At 44.7% G+C, this 15,376-nt stretch overlaps 1 long non-coding RNA gene across 1 annotated transcript in view; it reads left to right on the forward strand.

Moving 5' to 3' along the window:
• Positions 1-15,376, forward strand: part of LOC307190509 — a 26,864-nt gene continuing 11,488 nt past the window's right edge. The window contains exons 1-3 of the long non-coding RNA XR_013829478.1: positions 1-322; positions 7,547-7,722; positions 11,119-11,351. This is a non-coding gene — a long non-coding RNA (uncharacterized lncRNA). The remainder of the gene's footprint in view (positions 323-7,546; positions 7,723-11,118; positions 11,352-15,376) is intronic.

Consider the following 15,376-nt stretch of genomic DNA (forward strand, 5'->3'; position numbering starts at 1 on the left):
TCTAACACAGTAGGTAAAACATACAGAAGTATGCAAAAGATGTTTTTCTTCTCACTTCTTTAGATCTCCTTAAACTTCTTCCTGTGTTTACAAGAACAGCCTCCGCCTAAGGAGGCAGAGACTGATCTAGCGTAAATCCTGATTGGCTCCAGTTTTTCAGGTGCTTGTAATTTCGCTTCACTGTCCTGAGGTTGTCTTGCCTATTCTTTAGCCCCTGAACACTTTGTTTCAATTTCAGGGGGTGCTAAGTGTTACTCCACTCCTCTCCCAAGCAGGAATGCCCCCGAGGCCCACTGGCAGAAGGACTCTAAAGTTCTAAAAGGTGAGTCTTTCTACTTATTGAGTTTCTGTTTAGATGGAAAACTTCTGAAATGACTGAAATGTTCTTTAAAACTTTCAGTTCTCACTTGTCTGCACAAATTTTTTATCTTGTGGACACACCCATGTCTTTCAAAGTGGTTTTAATGTTGGCAATTTACAAAAGACGCCAGAGTCACTCATTACCCCTTTTATGCTTGTCCAGGCTTTCATGGAATGGTTTAGAGAAGAAAACAATGTGCTAGTCATACCATTTGTTCTAGATTTTGCTAGTCTGATCTAGTCTGAAAAGAGAGGGGGCCAGCTGCAGATTTGAGGCATGACTGTATCACACCTACAAATGTACTTAGAGGCCACGCTTCCTCATTTCCCTTCCTACCTACTGCCTTCAAGAAATTGACGGTTGGAAGACTGGCATTCTAGTTCCCTTGTTACCCTTACAAGCTCACTGAGGATTAAAATCAAGAGTCAGCAAGCTTTTTCTATAAAGGGTCAGATAGTGAACTTTTTAGGGTTTGTGGGTCATATGGTCTGTCTCTCAGTTTCTCAACTCTGCTGTTGTAGCATAAGCAGCCATCGATAATATGTAAATGAATTTTACATTTACATGTAAATTCCAATAAAACTCTACTTACAAGAAGAGGCAGCAGGATGAACATTTAATTGAAATTTAATTGAAATCACAATAAAAAGCATCTTCATTGCAGAAAGTTTAGGGAAGATAGAAATGAATACCAAGAAGAAGCAGGTAGTTTATTGTAGTCATCAAATGCAAGGACCCTGGAGTCAGCCTGCCTGCATCAGGGTTGTGGGACCTTAAGCAAAGAACTTAATTTCTTCAGACACCAGCTTCTTTATCTGTAAAAGTAGGAATAATTGTAGTATATTCCTCATAGTGCTAATGGGAGAATGAAATGAGATGATCTAGGTAAGAACTGGAAACCTAGTAAGCACTCTGTGGTTCTCAGCTGTCAGAGAGAGGCCAGCAGAGCAGTGTGCGTGAGTGTGGGCTCGGAAACCAGAATGTCTGGGTTTGCAGCCCAGCCCTGCCACTTACGAACTGAGACCGAGGGAAGTTACTATGCCTCAGCTTCAGCTGTAATAATAGGTCTGTCTTATAGAGATATTGTCCTAGTCAGTTCAAGCTACTGTAACAACTATACCATCGACTAGGTGGTTTGTAAACCACAGAAATCTATTTCTCATGGTTCTAGAGGCTGGAAGTCCAAGATCAGGGTACCAGCATGGTCAGGTTCTTTCAGGTTGCAGACTGCTGACTTCCCATTGTGTCCTAACGTGGCAGAAAGAGGTCTGAAGAGTTCTCTGGGATCTCTTTTATAAGGGCACTAATCTCATTCATGGGGGCTCCACTCTCATGATCTGATTTCCTCCTGAAGGCTTTGACATGTTGGTGGTTTCCAGTTGCTGTCATGTTGCAGGAAGGGGGAGCCCCTTCCAGGGCCTGAGAGCGGGCTCTTGTCTAACACTCAGAAATGAATTGTCTGAGGAGACACACGTGCTGACAAAGCAGGAGACTTTATTGGGAAGGGAGGCCTGGGCGGAGAGCAGCAGGGTAAGGGAGCCCAGGAGAACTGCTCTGCCACGTGACTCACAGCCTCAGGTTTTATGGTCATGGGGTTAGTTTCCAGGTTGTCTCTGGCCAGTTATCTTGCTTGGCCCATATTTGGTCTGATTCAGTGTCCTTCCTGGTGGCGTATGCATCTCTCAACCAAGATGAATTCCAGCAAGAAGGATTCTGGGAGGCTGGTCGTCTCCTCCTGCTTTTGGCCCCTCCCGAATTCTTCTGGTTAGTTTTCTGCAGCACCAGGCAAGTGGGCCTTGCCCAGGCTGTGGTTTGGTCAACAGTTCCCTAACAGTTATTTCAAATAATATTGTTATAATTGTCTTTGGGCACACAGCTTTTTGTTTATTTTTGTGTTCTCTCTTTAGGACAGTTTCTCCAAAGTGGAATTTCTAGGGTGAAAGAATAGGCATAGTTTTAAGTTGCTGTATATGTGTGCTCAAATTACTTTCCAAAATGAATGCATCAATTTACAGCACTGCCGTAGCATTTGCATTTACCAGACATCAATTTCCTCATCTGTCAAGCAAGGGTACTGAAGCTTGCTTGGTCTTACCTTACACAATTATTGTCAGAATCCAAATATATGTAGGCATGCTTTGGAAACCACCACGAGATATATCACTGTAGTCATTTCTCTTTGGTGACAGTGTCTGACTAGGCCAAGTGGCATCAGGAGGGAGGGATGGTGTTTTAAACATGACCTTCCTCTGGGCGTCTGAGACTACTTGTGGTGCAAACTGCTGACACATCTAATTCAATTAAGGGTACGGTACGTTGCGGCCCTGACCAGCCTTTTGGACTAACCACAGTAAGCAACCGTTGCCATGATTTCATGACTGGAAACTGCTGTCCTAATAACTACTTAATAACTACATTTCATAACTACTGTCTTAATTTGGGCTTTCCAAAGACGAGCACTGCTCACTTAATAAGCATGGTGTGGAGCCTTTTTCCAAATGGGAAAAAAACTAACACAATGGCCTAGGAACAAGGCCACCCTCTCCACCTCCAGGTGTATTTGATGCTTATCAGTTTTGCATACTGCATTGTGTGCCAATATAGAAATCGCCATCAGGTCAGCCAAGACACTGGAACAAGCACAGGCTGTGAATAAGGAGACCTAGGCTTCAGTCCCACGACTATGGCTTATTTGTTTGACCTTGGGCAAGTTGTTTCTTTTCTCTGAGCTTCATTTTCCTGACATTTAAAATAATGATTCTTATACTAACCTTTCAGAATTCTTGGGAGACTTAAATAAGATTAGATATGTCAAAGCAGAAATTGAAAATCTAGCAAAATGCCACATAGTAGGTGTTCAATAAAGAATAGTAAATACAAGTATGTTAAAACACCTACATATTGCAGATCCCTGGGCAGTTGCTCAAGATTATTTATTAACGCTGTTTCTGGAGTAATTATTTGTTTATTGACCCAAAATTTTGCTTACGTGTCAACTCTTCCAGGAAGCATTTCTAGAATCCACCTCCAATCCCTACCTCAGGTAGAACTGACCTAATTGATTAGATACAGCATTATTTTTTAAACAACTTAGGGTTTTTTTTTAAAAACAAATTTGAATTACTTTTGTTTACTTTTTGTAATAAATAATGTTATAATAAACATCTTTTGAATGTTAAATATCTTATGGAAACAGCTTTTTCCATATTCAGGGATTTATTTTTTCCTCCATCATTTAGGATAGATTTCCCAAAGTAGAATTATTGGGTCAATGTGTATGTCCACTTTTTTTTTTTTTTTTTTTGTGGTACACAGGCCTCTCACTGTTGTGGCCTCTCCCGTTGCGGAGCACAGGCTCCGGACGCGCAGGCTCAGCGGCCATGGCTCACGGGCCCAGCCGCTCCGTGGCATGTGGGATCTTCCGGGACTGGGGCACGAACCCGTGTCCCCTGCATTGGCAGGCGGACTCTCAACCACTGCGCCACCAGGGAAGCCCTGTATGTCCACTTTTAAAGCTTTGGCTATATAGTTTCAAATTGCTTTCTAAAATGTTTATATTAATTTTCACTTATATATCACTCATGTGCCTAGAATTTTACCTAACCCTAATATATGTACCTCCTACATACATCATTTATAATACTAATAATACTGTAGCATAGTTTTCCTATATATTTTCCCCCATGCAGTTGGGATCTCTTGGGGTCAGATTTTTTGAAGTTCATTGAGATGTGAATGAATGAGTGAGAAGGAACAAATGAAAGAAAGAAGAAGAAAGAAAGAAGGAGGGAAGGGAGGGGGGAGAGGTGGAGGAAGGAAGAGGAAAGAAAGGAGAGACGGAAACAGATAAAAGAGAGAAAGAGGAAGGAAAGAAAAGAGGTAACTGAAAAAAGTGAGAGATAGAAACATAAAGAGAGAGAGGAGATAAAAAAAGAAAAGAAAACATAGATGAAAAGAAAGAAAGATAGACCTAGGACACTATGCAGAACAAGAGAAATTAAGTATGAAAAGGATAGAGTTTCTGGCCTTAGCTGCCAGCACTAATTAAAGCCTCCTATAGAACACTTTTCCTCGAAGAGAGGAAGGGCAACATGTCACATACCATAAGGTACATATACAGGAGTAAATAAATTGTCAACCAATACATTTTTTAAGGGAACGCCTTATTCTTATTTATTGAAGCTTTCAGGTGTTATGTTGGATCCTGCAATGAAGTAAATTATTAAGCATCTCTGTATCTACACTGAAAAATATCATGGCTCCTTCTTTTGAGTTTTCTTTCTATTTATTTCTTTCTATTTCTCCTCTAAGTCCTTCTTTTGAGGATACTTGGAGCAATTCTTTCTATTTATCATTTGAGCTCCTCTTAAGAAAATACCAGTGACCCCCCCACTCCCAGTTTTTGCAGGAACTCTAATACCGGAATTCTCTGTGTCTGGTTGATGTGAATGTTGAAAATCAAAGTAATATTTATCCTATGATTTTCCTGGGGCCCCTTCCTCCCAGTTCCCCCATTTTCCTGCCACAGTTTCTTAATCTCTCCTCAAAGAAGATTGTTTTCTTTCAGAAGTCAGACATTGGAAATAGCTGACCTGGACTTTGAATGCAACGGGAGTTGTCAGTCATATTATTGCTTCCCCAACCTGCAGAGATTTCACTTTCAAAGTGAAGGCAAAAATAACTACACGACTCAGTCAAATGAAAGCCAATGAAAGGGCTAGGAAATTAGAAAAGGGCTCCAATTCTACTTTTATAAATGCTCTAGCTTATTGATTTCAATGAATTAAAGTTTACTTTCCAATTCTATCAAACCCAGCCCCCCGGCATAGAACTCTGCAGGGCAGGAGAGTGGCTTTCAAAGTTCCACAAGCAGGTTCTGGGCCTGGCTTGACCACTTTGGTTCTGGATGTCATGTAGGCAGGGAACTCAACCCCACTGAACTCAGTTTCCTCAAATGCAAAGGCGGATATTAGCAGGACTTACCTGATTAGACTCTTGGGAGGATGAACTAAGATAAGGTACACATGTCAAATCATAGTGTAGTTCCTCACTTTTCCCCATAGAGAATACATCCTTCAAGGCACAGTTCAAATACCACCTCTCAAGTGAATTGTTCCCTGACCCACCTCTGACATCTCATCAGTTACCTACACATCTCATGTGGCTTGTCACCTATTCTGCCCTGGGGTGATTTGTGACAGCCCTAGGCCCTCAATACTTTTTATTTTTAACCCAGAGTGATGGAAACTTAGGTCCAGTCTAATAAATCAATGTTCCTAGCCTAACCAACTCATTTAGCAGGGCAATGGTACTAAAGAACTGGAATGGTGGATCTGGCAAAAGCTTGGTGCGGGGGGAGAGAATAGGCTGGTTACTATTTATCAACAATGAGACCTAGCATCTCATTTTCTCTGCTTGGGTGCTGCTACCGTGATCTTTTTGGTGGATCGAGGCTTCATCCCTTCAACTAGAGGATGAGCCTTTGAGAGCAGAGGTCAAGTCATATGCCTCTGTCCTTCTCTCGTTAGTATCTGTCATAGTGTTTGCAGATATTTATTAAGAGCACTCCAACCCAATTTTTAGAGATACCTAGAATGTCAGAGGAAAAAGTACTTGTTAAGCAAGGAGGAAAACTTGTAGGCAATGCCTAGGATTTACTCCGGGAGACAGTCCCAGCACTTGTCACAATATGAAAACAATCTCAGGCAAATGCTTACACTGAAGGGAAGTTACATTGCCTTTTCATTCAGGCCTTCATCCAGTGATAGCCTTCTACTATACAGGTCTCTGATCTCAAAAAGTTCACACTCAAGTTGAGGAGATAAAGTCTCTAGATCCACAAAAATGATCCTGGCAGCAGCTCTAGATTAATGAAAATGAAATGCCAGCTCTTGTGCTTGATAAATGGTGTGACTCATCTCAGATTAGGTAGTGTTCTCATTAACTGTTCACAAATCCGTGTCCCTCATTCATCTAGAAGCTATTCAAGGGCAAGAGTCATGCATTAATCATCTTTCTATTCTAGTGTGTAGAACAGTCCTTGACATTCATTCATTCATGTATTCATTTCACTCAACACATTCTTAATGAGCAGCTACTATAGGCCAGGCTTAGTAGGTGTCCATCTTAGCTTAACTTTTCCAAAGCCTCTCTCCTCTTAAAGTACATCAGGGTCTACATCAAAGGAATGTCATTTTAATTTAATTCAACTAAACAACACATTTTTAAAGCCCCTACTGTCTGCCAGGCACTGGGGATACAGCCATGTTTCTTGTCCTTAAAAGGCATTCAGTCTAGCAAGACAGATGCTGAATGAGCAACAGGTATCCTAGGGAACCTCTGTATTTACAGACTAAATCCCACTGTCCATTACCTGGTCCATTCTTGCGACTTGCTCTGCTGTGCGATTCATCTCAGTTCCTGCTCTCCTTATTCCTTCCAGTCTGACCTACCTTCTGGCCATGGCCCAGCTCCATGTGCAGGCAACTGGCCCTGGCTCCCTCTTGGTTTGGCAAATTATGAGCAGCCTTTTGGGTAATGCAAGTCAGTTCAGCTTGGCTCTGAAGGCCTCCCCCTCCCATTTACCTCCAGGGTGTGGGCCCCAAGGCTGCCTATGAAACAATGTGTAATAAAAGACATTCACTTTGTAGTTGCTAAATGAAGGCATGAATGAAGAGGCAGCATACTTTTTCTTTCAGGGTAAAGGTTTGCCAGGGGTCAGCCTTCAAGTTATAATAAGTATAAGTGCTGCAATTGTCTTCTGGGCAATAGAACCCTTCTAGCACTCATGGCGAGGGGGGAGGAGTGCTTAAAAAAACATTTTAATTAGGCAGTTATGACAACTAAATATTTGAGACTCAGGGTTCCTAATCCTTGTTTGATTTCCACTTTAATTACCTAATAATGTATGTCTCTGTTCTCATTGTAATCTTTGCCTTTGAATTTGTGTGGAATTCATTTGCTCAGGATAATTCCTTCTCAATAAGACTCTCTCTTGTCACATTCACAATGATGTAACAGTAAGGGGGTGGGGGGACATTTACTGTCATGAGGGAAATTTTTTAAAGACTGGTGAATGCCAGCTTTCTCATGTCCCATTAGAGACGACGAAATAGGTGACAAGAGGAAAGTCTAGCTCTGACAGTTTTGATCAGAAATTACATCAGTGTGCTGCCTCTTTGTCAGGGTCCCTGAATTCAAGATAGAACTAGAAGAGGCCAAGAAGAGGAGAGATGGGAACAAACTCTGATCGAGCAAGTACCTACAAAGCGTCAAACTCTGAACTAGATGCTTTGTAGCCACAGCTCATTGGATTGTCATAATAACCCACGGAGGTAGCTCTCGTGTTCCTTATTCTTCAGGTAAGGCTCCAAGAGTGTGTTGTCCTGGGTGAATCAGCAGATTAGTGACCAAGCCCATAACCTATATCCCCTCAACCCCATTGTGCCACTTCCCTTGGTCTTGACTTCAGAGGCTGTGTCATCTCAAGCAAGTTACTTAAGCCCTCAGAGCTTCAGATTCTTTATCTGTAAAGTGGAGGATGAAAGAACCTTCTCGGTGAGAATTAAAGTACATAAAACACTTGGTACTAGATACCCAACAGCTTTATCATTCAAACGATAATCATCGTTATGATGATCCTTTATCAGGACAGGACCTTGCCACTCCATAGGCTCCTGAAGCACTAGGAAGTAGCAATCTGACACTGAGACATCGTGCAGGCATCTCAAGAGTGGTGGGCTCAGCCAGGCAGCAGTCTGAGTGCCCCAGGCCCCTTGCATCTGCAAAGCCTCCTTGGCACTCAATTTAAGTTATCCGTGTTTGCCATCCAGCATAAGCTGGGAGGCCGGGGCAGTGGTTCAGCTTCTGCAAGAACTGGTGGAAGTCATGGAGGACACTGCCTGGTGCCCGGCAGGAAAACCTGGGGTCGCAGACAAGTCACTCCAGCAAGGGTCTAGAGTGAGGCCATAAGACGGGAATCTTGGTATTAAGGCTCTAGGGTTCAAGGAAAGGATTGGTTACAGCACCAAGGCCCTAACTCAGAATCTGGCCATCACCTGGGTTCCAGGTACTGGGCTAAGGCCTGAGGATACAGCAGTAGACAAGCTAGAGTTCCTGACCCTAAAGAGCTCCAGGACTAGGAGGCAGGAGAGTCAGGCACATTAACAAATTTCTGTAATACAACATGATGAATAACTCTCACAGAAGCATATACATCAAAAGCCTCAGGAAGAACGAGAGAGGAGCAGTTGCTGGAATCACCAGCAATTAGTTGTTAGAACTAGGAGGACACTAAAGCCTGAGACTGAGGAGTAGCTAAGTTGCCAAACACTGCATCGAGCTCCTTAAAATCGCCCCTCCCTGCTTCAGCTGGAAATTGGCCCACAGGGAGAGGAGCCGAAGCCCTAAACTGCGGGGTGAGAGTGATGCGGGGGAAGCTGGGGTGGGGGGGTAGTCTTGGTAGGTGATCCTCTGGCCGCCAGCCCTTCTCAAATAATGTTTCTACAAACACCCTCACACCTACTTGGCTGCATCCCTTCCTCTTACAAATACCACGGCAGAGGGGATGCCTTTGATCTTCACAGAGCTCTCAGTGCCCATTGTGACTGGAGCCCTGAAAATATTTACAAAGCCAAAGGGTTGATGGCTCCGCGGCAGGTCTCACTCGGATCAAATATGGGATGTTGGCTTTGTAAATCACCATGCGTAGCGCCAAGAATGGACAAGAATCATGCATTACATCAAAGACATTTCCTGCGTCTGCAAATCATGCGTGTTCGCTGGAGTACAGGATGTGATGGCAGCACAGAACACACAAACAGACGTGTGTGTTCATGTATTTTACGTGCACACACGATGTATCGGGGCCCACACGTAGACCTTTGCACTCACGTGCCCATTATTTCCGACGCACACAATCGCATGCGCACACGTACGCAGCGATCCCGATTGTTCCTGTGGCGGTTGGCTGGGGCTGGCAGCTGGAAGTCCATCCTAAACCCAGCGGCCATGTTCACTCAAATGCTGGGTTCAGTGCAACTTTAAAAGCACAGCGGACTCGTTACAGTGCTATTCCCTGGCGTTTGTGCAGAGATGGGTGTGATTAGCCGAGCCACAGAGGCGGTAGAGCCTGTCCAACTGCCTGCCCTGACTCACCCAACACTTCCTTGGAGGAAACTGGCGGCGCTGTGTCTCCACACCTGAGGTGAATTCTCCCTAGCTGCCTTCCTGTTTTGACATCTGAATTCCACTGATAAATCTGTGGATTTGGGGCAAGAGCCTCAAGCCTCAATTCTAGGACCTTGAGCTCTATTCTTTCCTCTGTCCCTGCCTGGCTTTGTGGCTTTGATGGGCCATTTCCCATCTCAGCTCTGCCTAGTCTCTAAAATGAGGACATCGGTCTAGATCTAAAATGTCTGTTTATCAAAAACTACTGGGGAACATATAGCATTAAGTAAAATATAGATCTGTGGACACCAGACCTCATGAATCCAAATTTCCCAGGTAGGACACAAGAATTTGTATTTTCACAAGTCTCCAGAGAGATTGTGATACAGATCTGTGAGCCAGGGGTTTGGCAAAACAGGATTAAATGTTTGTAACACCTCTTTTCAGCTGCCTGTCTGATTCTAAATGCAGCCCCCTCAATGTCGAATGCTTTCCACTAGCATGGGAGCATAGGTATGGAGTTTTCTAGAGATGCTCTATATTAGTTTTTTATTGCTGTATAAAGATTATCCCTAAACTTAGTGGTTTAAAACTACAATAACTATTTATTAAGGTTATAGTCTCACAGTTTCTGTGGGTAGGGATTCAGGAGTGGCTTGGGTGGGTGGGCAGTGCTGGCTCAAGAGCTGTTATGAAGTTGCAGCCAGTATGTGGGCTACAGTCATCTGGAGGCTTGACTAGGGCTAGAGGATTCACTTCCAAGATGGCTCACTCACAGAGCTGGCATCTTAGTGCTGACTGTTGAGAGAAAACCTTAGTTCCTCTCTGTATAGGCCTCTCCGGGGCTGCTTGAGTGTTCTTACAATATGGTAACTGACTTCCTCAAGAGCAAGTGATCCAAGAGACCAAGGGGGAAGCCATGATGCTTTTTATAACCTAGATTTGGAAGTCACACCTTATACCTCTGCAACAATTCATTAGCCATACAGATCATCTCTGGTTCAGTGTAGGAGGAGACTACACAAGAGTGTGAATACCCTGAGGATCACTGGTGGCTGTCAGTGGGGACTTCATGGCGAAGAAGTTTTGTGAAAACAAGGCCTTAGGTAGGAGACATGTGAACATCAATGCATTAGTGGCATTAAAAAGGTGGTACTGGGGCAACTTACCCATGCTGCTCCCTAAGCTCTGAACATCCCCACATCTGTCACAGGGCTGCTTCAGGGATAGCACACAAGTTCCTAACCTGTGTTTATCAGCCTTTGACTCTCCATACACATCCAAGAGGGCAGGGCCTCCTGTCTGCAAACACAGCCCTTGTTAAAAGGTCATTCTGAGAAGTTCATTCTACAGACTCCTTAAAAGCTGTAGGCATCAACAATGAACCTGAGATACCGACCCAGCTATCTTTACAGAGAAGGAAACCAAACACTGCCTCTGTTGCCCCCGCTATCCTGAGAATCTTTTGCTCTCCCCTGGTCTTATCTAGAGATTTTGCCCTGGGGCCCTTACGCACAATATTTGATTTGTCATGTAGCATGATTTGTCATATTAACTTGACAGCTTGATATCTTTATCCTCGTTTACAGACAAGGAAATTGAGGCTCAGAGAGACTAAGTAACCTTACAAAGTCACACAGCCTTTTGGAGGCAGAACTATAGGCAGCTTGACTGCAAGCCCCAGGAAGAGAAGAGGAGGTCCAGACAAGGCTTTCAGCTGCCTCACCATCGACAGACCACCCACCCAGCATCTGACAGGAGCTCTGATGTCTGCCCAGCAGGGAGGTCCACCAGAAGTCTCTCCAGGGCCACGGGTCATTAGGTAAGCGGGGGGTTTAGACTTCCTCCAGGGCAGTGGGGCCTCCCCACATAGGTGAGCCCCTAGACCTGGTGGCTGGAGGATCCTCTCGGTTGCCCGGCTTTGAGGGGCCAGGGCGGAGGTCATGCCCTCTTGTAATCAGAGAGCCCTGCTCTGCCGGGGCCACGTGTGTCAACGTGCTAATGTTTCACGATTGCGACTCAGCCTCTCACTTTGACACAACCTTCCAGAGCAATTGTCGCAAAGCAATACCTGCCGGCTGCCCTGCGATTATTTTACAGCCCTCCCTCCCTGGGTGCAGCTGCACCAGCCTCTCCTCTCTGGTTTCTTTTCCCTCCCTGTTCCTGGAAGCTGAGGGGGGTTAGGATGCAGCGGTAGGAAAAGAGGAAGGAATCTCGCAGCAGCACCAGCAGGAGAGTCAGTTCGCACTCCCCCTGCACCTGCCCTGTGCCAGGCCTCGTGCAGAGTGCTGGGCATGTGTGATACACCAAATTCCCAAGCAGCCCTGGAAAATGAGGGCATTTTCCAGCCACCTGGTTGTCACTGCGTGCTCTGGAGCCAGGCTCAAGGTGGCAGAGTTGAAAGAGACCCTAGAGATCACTTTGGTCCAGTGACCTCATCTTACAGTGGTGTCTGGGAGTCACCTCGCCCAAAGTCAGACAGCTTTGTGGCTGCACTGTCAGGTTCAGGGTCTTTCCAACACCCCAGGCTGCTTGCCATCATCCCTGTCATTAGAATCACATCTGTGGAGAACAGTGAAGAAAGTTAAGGGCAGCAGGGGCACGCAGATAAATGTATGAAACATTTATTTGAACATATACTAGAAAAAGTAACGAGTACATCAAACCTATGATAATTTTAGATTTTTGGTTTAGGATGGGGCAAGATGTATTAAAGTGGAAAAGAAAAGGGGTTATTTGAAAAAAAAATTAAATCATAAATTCAATGTATGAGGATATGGCAAAAACAAAATCATGAAAATAGAAAAAAAAAATGAAGTTAGGAAAATGCTGCTGCAGGGCATGGAATTTGGACCACAAGAGTTGTGTTCAAATTCCAACTGTTTACCAGATGCCTGATATCGGGAAAGTCTAACCTCTATCTCTGCTTCTGTAAAATGAGAACAATAGCAGGATTATTGTGAGACCCAGATTGCATAAGGCACATCAAGCCGGCAGTAGATTCGCTGTCTCTTCAGGGGTGTGCGAAGAGTGAGGCCAGGCCGAGGTGGGTACTCAGGGTCCAGGGTGCGGTGGATCTGGAATATCAGGTTTGCACTTGGTGTAACCTGAGCTATGGGAGCCGCAGAGGTGGTGGTAGGGCTGCTCCCGAGCTGATCTAGTTGCCATGGAGCTGGTGGAGGATGAATCTGGTAGAGCACACTGGACGGAGCAGGGTGGGTGCCAGAAAGCTGGTGAGCGTGCTGTGACCCTCCTCTAGAGGGAAGAGGTGAGGGTCTGGACTATGGTCTACAGGCCTGGGAGAGGATTCAGCTAGGAGGTAGGGTGGAGATGGAAGCAAGTGGGCAGCAATCAGATGTAGATGTCTATATGGGAAAGAGGCAGGAGTACCAGGTGCCCAGCCAGAGACCTTGGAAAAGACATCCCTCCTGGTAGCTGATGCCTTGGACCAGAGCGAACTATGTAGTGTGATGCCAAAGAGCAGGAGTTCTGAGGTCAGACTGCCTGGATTCAAACCCTAGGCCGCCTTCTCTGAGTGTTAACTTCTTTACCTGTAATATGGGATAATAATCTTACCTACTTGTAGGATTGTTGTAAAGATTAAATGAAGCAATGCATGGGAAACGCTCAGTGGTAGGCATACCATAAATACTCCACAAGTGTCATCTCTGCTTTATCATAAGTTTCTAGTACCATAGCTGGCAAATAGGAGGCACTTAGTAAACTTCGTTTCATGAATGTCTGAGTTAATTCTTCACCGTTGACCGCATCCAGCTTCAGCCCTGCTTAAGCAGAAGTGCTAATCATGCTGCAGTTTGATGTCAGAGAAGAGAATGAAACTGGCCAGGATGACAAAATGTGTCCCAGTGTCCTAATCACAGCTTCTCTGAGATGCCTTCCAGATGGCCTGAGATCCTGCTTTTCTAGAAGCACAGGTACTTGGAAGGGAGCAGTATCCTTGGAGCTGTTGTTTAACCACTTATCATACAGATGGAGCTCAGAGAGGCCAGTGACTTGTGGGAAATCAATGACAAGAGCAAGGACTAGAACCAGGATTGCTCACTCCCATCCAAGCCCTTCTAGAAAGCCCAGCAGCCTTCCTTCCAGGCCATTTGTCATCTGCTCCAGAGAGCTGGATTGGGGCCTGGATTCCTCCATTCAGTAGCCCCAGACAGCCGAAGTCCCTCCCTCCCTGGATCTTTCCAACGGGGAGCCTTGTTTGTTTTCTGATTTTGAGTAGACTGGACACCCTACTCACAGACCTCAGGGAGGTTAGGGAGGAGAGAGAATGTTTTGCAAATGGAAAATACCCATCCAGGCCCAGCAGGAAGCAAGTGCATGCTGTTAGTCCTTGTTCTGTGGGGAAAGGGCAGGAGAGTAAAAGGCCTGGGCTGCACCTGCAAGAAAGAGCTACTTAGATGCCTGGCAGGTGCTGGATCTGACAGAGAGCTGACTGGGGAGGGGAGATGTGGAGGAGGGGAAAGCTGCAGTCAATAAGGCAAGAAAGTATATAATCGGTTCCTACATTTCAATATTCATTAAGATTCCTCAGGACCACTCCCCGTAATAACTTGATCTAGGATGGGACAAAGAATCTGCATTTGTATCCAGCACCCTAGTTAATTCTGATCACCGTGTTCTGCAGAACACGCTTTAAGAAACACAAGGTCTGACTCTGCTACTTATTAGCTGTATGACCTTAGGCATGGTTATTCAATCTCTGTGAGCCTAAAATTTCTCATCTGTGATGAGAAATACATTTCTAGAAGGATAGTTGTGAAGATAAAATGCAATAACAAACTAGAAGGACTTAGCACAGGGCTGGCATGTTGGAGGCCCTCAAAAATGGTATTTATTAATGTAACAAGTAGGAATTTTGTTTTCCAGACATTCTCCAAGAGAGTGCCTCATTAAGAAATAGTCAAAACAAGAAAAATGAACTTCCTGGATGAGTATGTGTCTTCCTTGGGGTGTCAGCAAAGAACAGAGGCCCCAGAGCCGCCAAGTCCCTCAAGGGTCGTGGAAAGGGATCTCCAAATGCCACTTCTGGGAGGAGAGTTTTGGAGGAGAGAATGAAAAGTGTAAACTGGGAAAGAGAGAGGAAGCAGCACACTTTTGAGGCATAAATAAATTAGGGAAGAGAGACAAGAGAATTTGTTAAAGTCTGTGTGAGTTAAGAAATGGATCCCGTTTAATTTTTTTGGAGAGGAACAACTAAAAATTCAAAATGCATTTATAATTATTTTTGGCTTTGGACTGTACTTCTTTGTATATGACTGGACCACATGGGCCTTCAGCTATATTAAGGCTATATTATGCTTCCTGGGAGCATCTGCCACATATTCCTCGTTTGGCTGCGGATCTACTAGAGATCTCTGCTTTGAGCTTCTTGGATAAAGCACGTCCTAAAGCGATCCATGAGCTCCACAGGGGCCCTGGCAGAGAAGGCCCCAGCTTAGCTCAAATACTTCCTCCCAACATATGAAGGATTTTCATTAAGCATCTACTGCATTTTTGCCAATCCCCCAGGCCAATCCAGAGGAAAATAACATGAATTTAGCTATAACAGTACAAGAATGAGCTCAAGTTGCAACTCAGTGTAGAGGCTAAAAACACAGTTCTGGAGATAGATTGTTGGGGTTTCTGTCCATTCTCTGCTGCTCACTAAACATGACCTCGGGAAAGTTCCTTAATCTCTCTGTACCTCAGTTTCCTCCTCTGTAAAATGGGAATAATATTAGTACCTACCTCACACTGTTGCTGTGTTGGTTAAACGAGTAAGTATTTCTGTGGTACTCAGAACATTGCCTGGAACACAGTAAGCACTGTATTAGTGTTGGTTGTTAA

The sequence above is a fragment of the Stenella coeruleoalba genome (genome assembly GCF_951394435.1).
Source record: "Stenella coeruleoalba genome assembly, chromosome: 8".
Classification (NCBI taxonomy): Eukaryota; Metazoa; Chordata; class Mammalia; order Artiodactyla; family Delphinidae; genus Stenella; species Stenella coeruleoalba.